Here is a 6,620-nt window from a genome sequence, read left to right on the forward strand (position 1 = left end):
TGCCAGCACTAATATTAACCGTTGAAACATTGAGTACAAAATGGCAATACACCCTAACTCTGTTTCTCCAATAAGTAATAGGATGATATTTTTAGGAATAGAACCATAAACACCATCACAGTGCAAGAATGTTTGCATTTTTTAAGGCCTTGACATTGGGCTAGTCAGTTTTATCCTGGAACAGTATTCTATAATAATACCGTTGTCCATGCTCAACAAAAGTGGACCTTGAAACTGATCTTCAGATACAGTTTGGGCTTATAATTTCCCCAAACCTCGGTTTCGATTAGCCATGTTATACTTATATCCTATCATTTCAGAAAATCACAAATTGGCAATCATAATTACATAATTTTTTTTTGAACAAGCTGTCAAAAATAGAGGCTTTAAACTAAAAATTCAAGTCCTTTAGATCGATTACTTTGGGGAAATTTTTCTGTAGATTTGGGCCATAAACGAATTGAAGTAACTGATAATAGTGCGCTTAAATTTTAACCATAAAGTTTCATTACCTTTAACTAGGAAATGATTATGTCACAACCAGAAACCATAAAGCTAGAAATTATATAATAATAGAAGTGCCAATTAAGCTGGGAGTTGCAGAGGCAGAATCGAATCTTAGCTCAGCTCTGAAAACGACAGCTCAAGGCTCCACCCCCCGCGCCCCTTTCTGCTTCTGTTTTCTGCTCATATCAGTTAGCTGCATAGAACTCAGTCTGCTGAGGAGATATTAGGCGTGCGCATTTGGGGACACACATATGCTTTTCAGCAAACAGACAACAGGTCAGGCTAATGAGAAGCGTACGCCTGAGGAATTCATCACGTTTTAATAGGTTTGTCATATTGACATGTTAGTTGTCATTTGCTACAAAGGTGAGTCCCTGCTGTGTATACCAGTTTAGCATTTTAATACTCAGTGCATAAAAATTCCACCGCTGCCATCTACGCCTGCCACCGACTATCATTCAGGACAGCCATGTAGTTGAGTTGGGTTTTGTAGAGAATTTTTTAGTGCTCGACCAAAAGAAGAGTTAATGTCTTGGCTATGTAAACTTAAGTCAGTTAAACCTAACTGTGCCCTGGTTTTCTGATTTGTCAGATGGGGATTTTCGTGTGGGTAAAATCTAGCAATTTTATGGGGATAAAAAGATGCGAGAAATGGAGAAGAGGGAGCCACCAAGTGTTTAAGCTCTTTGGAAAACTGCAAGGTGTTTTATAGTTATTGGAAATGATGCCTTTTTGTGCTAATTTAAGATAATCCATGTTGTTAAATACCTAGATTTCTATATTGCGAAGTAATTCCAGGCTATCTAAGAATTTTCTTTACTTCTTTAAACCACGTACCTTTACTTTTTGTTCTGGTAACTTCAGTCGGTGTTTCCGCTCCTCTGTATTTGAGAGCAGGATACCACTGTCCCACCTGCCTCCACCGTACCTCATCTGCGCCCCCCGCCCCCTCGCCTCATATGTGGGCAACCTGGTCCTTACTCACTTAGGTCGTATCTATACAATTCTGGGCCACATGTCCCCTCTTTCTTGATTTTTCGCTATGATGCTGCTGCAGTACATGTAGAAACACCTTTCTAATAAAGAATAGATAGCAAGGGAAGTATCTGAGCTCTTTCCTGTCTGAAAAGGTATGTGTTTAGCACTTACACTTGCCCACAGTTCAAAGGTTTCAGTTCAGTGCTAGTTCCACAATAGTTTTCCCTCGGAATTCTGAAAGAATTGCATCAAGTGGGTGACAAAAGGTTGGTTGCCATCTAATTCCGCTTTGTTGGCAACCTTTTTCCTTTCTCATTGGCCTTTTAAAGAATTTTTTCTATCTTTTCTTGAAATTTTATAATAACTTATATAGATCTGTGCCATTTTTCAATTCATTCCTGTTGGCACTCAAGCTGAAGTGAGCTCTTTCAAACCAAACCTTGTTGTCCAATTTAGGCCTAGAAAATTGTTGTCTATAATATATGCAGGAGTTTCCCCCCCCCCATTTTTTTCTTCTTTACTGAGTTAAGTATAGACAGAGTATATTTAAAAAGATTGGAATCATCTTTTATCTCTTTTTCTTTTTCTTTCATATTTTCGCTTTTGCTCTGCAGTCTGGGAAACTTCTTTGCTTTTCTCCATCAATCTTTTAATTAATTACTTAATTGGACCAATCATATTTTTTAATTTCTAAGTCATTTTTCCATAGAAGCATATTCTTTTTTTTTATTAGCGTCTCTAAATTTTTATCTGTCTTCCAGAATCATCTATTTCTTCCATGTCAGGTCTTCTTTCCCGTTGCTTGTTTCCCTCACAGGTCTCTGCGTACATTGCTGATTCTTCTTATTTTGGAATGAAGAAGTGGACTGACTGGTCTAGGCAAGAGCTGTAGGTTTCCTCCACTCCAGTGTAGGTCCCTTTCCTGGTAAGCCTCTTTTTGGAAGGAGATCTCTGTCAATCTGCGAAGGGTGTGCCCACCAGCAGCATGTGCTCTAGATGGACTGGGCAGAATCAGTCCCAGGCTGTGAGTCCTCTCCAATGCCAGAATAAGGAAAGCAACTTTATGAAGTAGTCTCCCACTTTACACTTGACGAAACTGAGGCACAGCTGGTTCAGGGAATTGTTTAAAGTCAGACAGAGCCAAGCTTTCAATCCAGCCAGTCCAGCTCTGGATGCTATGCCCTTGACGGTTCCATGCTCTGCCTTAACTCTCCTTAGAAAGTGCATTCTTGTTCTCCAAAGAAGAAACCTCCGGTTTTATGGGTTGCGACGATTGTATGCCTCCGTGTAAACTGCCTGGGGACCCCGCCTCCTTCCCAGACCTTCCTCTCATCTGTGCCCTTGTAGACCCTGCCAGTGCCAAGCTGAGCTTTTTGAGGGTTGCTCAGAGCAAGGTCGCTCCCTTCTCCACTCCCCTGGTGTGGACGACCTCACCGGTCTCGCCTTCTCTTCGGCAGGACCGCTTCCCCGACTGCCCCGAGCTCCACCCATCCCCACGTTTCTCAGTAGCTCTTGTCCGGGATGTCGCTCCCTCCATTCCCTTCACTTGGATAGACTTATTCCTTTTTATGCTATGCTTTCACAATGTCATCATCTCATGGCAGAAGAGACATTCTACCCCGCTCAGTTCGCCAGGTTTTATGGCACTAAGTTAAACACATATTTTTGCCCCTCACTTACATATTTATCTGCTGAAATGTTTTAAAACAACCCGTGACAACACTGTGACATAATTTTTCTAACCTAGTAATTAGCTTTGATTAATCTAACTTAGTCTGGTGGTAAAGACAGGAATGTACTTTATTGTTTTCAAGATTCCTAGACTTAAATATGTGCTTTGACATATATAACAGCTTATGTATAATAACATATCTGAAGACTCTTGAAATTTTATTCTGAAAGGATCTTGCTGTGAAAATGTATGCAATTCCCATGAGTTCCTTTAGATAATTTTTAAATACTGACGATGGACTAAGCATGGAGTGAGCCTTGGGGATCTAAGACAAGAGATATTCTCTGCCTTTTAAAGCTTCATGATTCTGTGGAGAAGCTTAACTCTAGATCTATCTCTCAGGTTTTAGAAACAGGTTCTACTAACATAATACAAATTATTATTTTAAAATTTATCCTTTCTGATCGAATCAATGAAGTCAGTTCTTTGACATTTCATGTCACTGAATTTTTTTTTTTTTTTCTATCAGAAAAGTAGCCGTGGAATTTTAGCCAGAAACTTTGCGGAAAGTCAATGCCACCTCTTTGCATTTATCACTGCCAGTCTGCTCTGCATATTTTTTTGGTATTCGCCGCGCATTGTTAACTGTGATTGCCATGTAATTAAATCACCGCTCATCACAAGAGTCTGTTTTTATGCTGAGATAAGCGTCGGAAGCCTACTGCAGGACCCCCAGATCAATAAAGATGTTCCCAGTAGGATTGCAAAGAGGCTGGGGTTGAGCAGGGCTCCAGAATTAATTAGGAATGATTTCTCTTTTTCTTTCCACTTTCAATGTATTTTTAATTGTTTTTTTTCATTTTCAATGTGCTCTCCCACCCTTTCTACACTGACACTTCTGTCCAGAGATCTGTAGAGACAGCTCTTAATCTCTTCCACTTTTCAGTCACATCCCCAAGCTGCAACTTAGTGTCGTCCCAGTGATCTTAGAGTCTCTTCATTTTTAAAGAAACTTCGGAACCAGGGGTGTCCATCCGATTTCAGAAAGCTATTTGAACATCGAAACACAAGCTATGAACTGCAGGCGGGTATCTTGTTTTAGTTGGTGCGCTCTTGATAAAATGCGATATCCAGTTTTTAGAAGTATCAGTGCATTTTAAAAAATGAAACAAAATGCAAATCGAATGGGAATTAAAAAAAAAAAATCTTGGCTTTCAGTCAACTTTGTGTGACCTCCTCCCGGCTAGTAAAATACGTGCAGGTGGAGACACTGTAACAATAAGAGCGTCCGTATCCCTAACTTCGAGAATTATTAAAAGCCCTGGCCGTGGAAATGGAGACAGGAAATTAGCCAGGCAGCAGCTGCAGGAGACGGAGTTGGTGGGGCAAGGAAGGTATTCCAAGAATAAAAGGCGACGAGAAGTATTTCAGGAATTGAGAAACAGGTTTCGTAGAAGAGGAGAAAATAAAAAGGATAATTGAATATTCTCAAACCGGAAAGAGAAAGTGATATATTAATTGTGACCCCAAACGACCTCATGATAAGAATCCATTATCAAGTACACATGGTCACAGCTGGGCCTTGGCAGAGCAATAAGTGACAGGATGGCGCCTTTGATGCTTCTTGCATCCACTGGTCTTTAATAATTAAATCATGAATTCATTCTTTCAGTCAACACACATGTACTGAGTGCCTTCTCTTTGAGTTTTATGGCATTTAAGGGGGCTGTGATATCCCTCTTTCCCACCTGAGTTCAGAAACAGCCAAGAGACAGATGCAGGTGTCAACGAACGGGTTAGAAAATACATCTTTATTGCTGCTGTTGGCCAAAGAGGACAAGCAGGCTCCCATTTAATACTGAACCCCAGAATTAAACAGACTTATCTAGCCAGGCACAGCGAGTGTCGGGTACCTGAGGCCTCCCTCCACAGGGCGGAGGCTGGCTCCCGTAATACCTGGGGCAGAAAGGAGCCAAGCTGAGTCCCCACCGTCCACGGAAAGGAGGGCTCCCGAGAGAGAGAGGGGGAGCGGGTCTGAGCGCTCGCTGCCTCCGCTTCCCTGGGAAGGTGTGTTGATGGAGCTGCTGGAGGGAGGTAGAGAGCTCTAACGCTGCTCTCTCCATGCCAAGTCTCCGGAGCAGCGGCCTAGAGCAAGGGACCCCTCCCCTCGGGAGCAACTCTGTGGACTAGGAGACACACACACACACACACACACACGTAGTTTCCTGTGCTCACAGTCTGGTAGGGGACACAGAGCAATAAACAGACATAACACACGCAACAGCCAGCAGCTTTCTCTTCCGGCAAGGGGAGCACACTGGCCTGCTTAGGAAGGAGCTGGGCCCAACCTAGTTTTCCAGTCCCATATAACTGTACTTTCCCAGAAATATGGCCCGTTCCACTCAAATCGCTCTACTCTTCAATCCTGAATACGCACACTTGCCTGGATCCTGAACAGCTTCTCTCTCTCTCTTCCTCCCTCCCCCATCCCTCCTTCCCTCTCTCCTTCCCTTCCTCCCTCTCTCCCCCTGCCCATGGCAGCCCTTCTATTTTATTGCTTTTTCCCATATTTTACCCTTTAATAGCTTTTTTTTTTCATATCCCCCTACAACCTTCCTTCCCCAGCTTCTGTTGCTTTTATATACATTATGTTTTCTGATGGTAGAATAACCTCCATATTGTATTATATCAGGACGTAGGACATTCCTCCTCCCTCCCTGAATGTTCCCCCCATGGAAGCATCTGTTTGGTAGGGCTTTGTGGTGGGGATGGAAGGGCAGGGAGGAGAAGAAGTCGAAAGAACCTAAATGGAAGGTGAGCATTGCCTAGATTTATTTATGTTCATTCATCGGGTTAGTCGGTCAACACTTAGGAGAGTCAGCTATGTGCCAGGTCTTGCTGCCGGGTATTATGAAAACAAAAAGCCTTTTAAGTAGGAAAATTGAGAATAACATCCAGTACTTCGCCATCTTACCTACTGCTGACATTTAGCGTTTAAATTTCTTGACGTTAAGGGAATATGACACCCTGCGTGGAACCCCAAGTCTGGGCAAAGAAGTGGAGAAGAAGGTGGTCCCATGGCTCCACTCATTTTGTGACTGGCAGGCGCTTACCTACCTTCCCTCTCTCTGCATGTGTGCTCAGATGTCCTCATGTCCACAGAGGGAGGTCCAGAACCGTATGGCCAGAATGACTTCTCTCAGCCCTTTAGCGGCCTCATCCCTCCATGCAGAATGCAAGTGTCATCTACCGTTTGTCGGCATTTAAATCTAGAAGGTGGCAGATCTGTTGCCACAGGGAATTTGGGTTTTCTGAAAAGTTCCCAGGGAATACGGAATTTCATTATTTGCTCTCGGCAGTGTTCACGTCATCCCTTTGTAGGCTCAGTTTTCTCTGCGTTTTGCGTTTTTTATAAAACAAAATATTTTCCCTTCAAAGCAGAGGCTCCCAGTGACCTTCGCGC

The sequence above is a fragment of the Pteropus medius genome, unplaced genomic scaffold (assembly GCF_902729225.1).
Source record: "Pteropus medius unplaced genomic scaffold, Ma_sr-lr_union100, whole genome shotgun sequence".
Classification (NCBI taxonomy): domain Eukaryota; kingdom Metazoa; phylum Chordata; class Mammalia; order Chiroptera; family Pteropodidae; genus Pteropus; species Pteropus medius.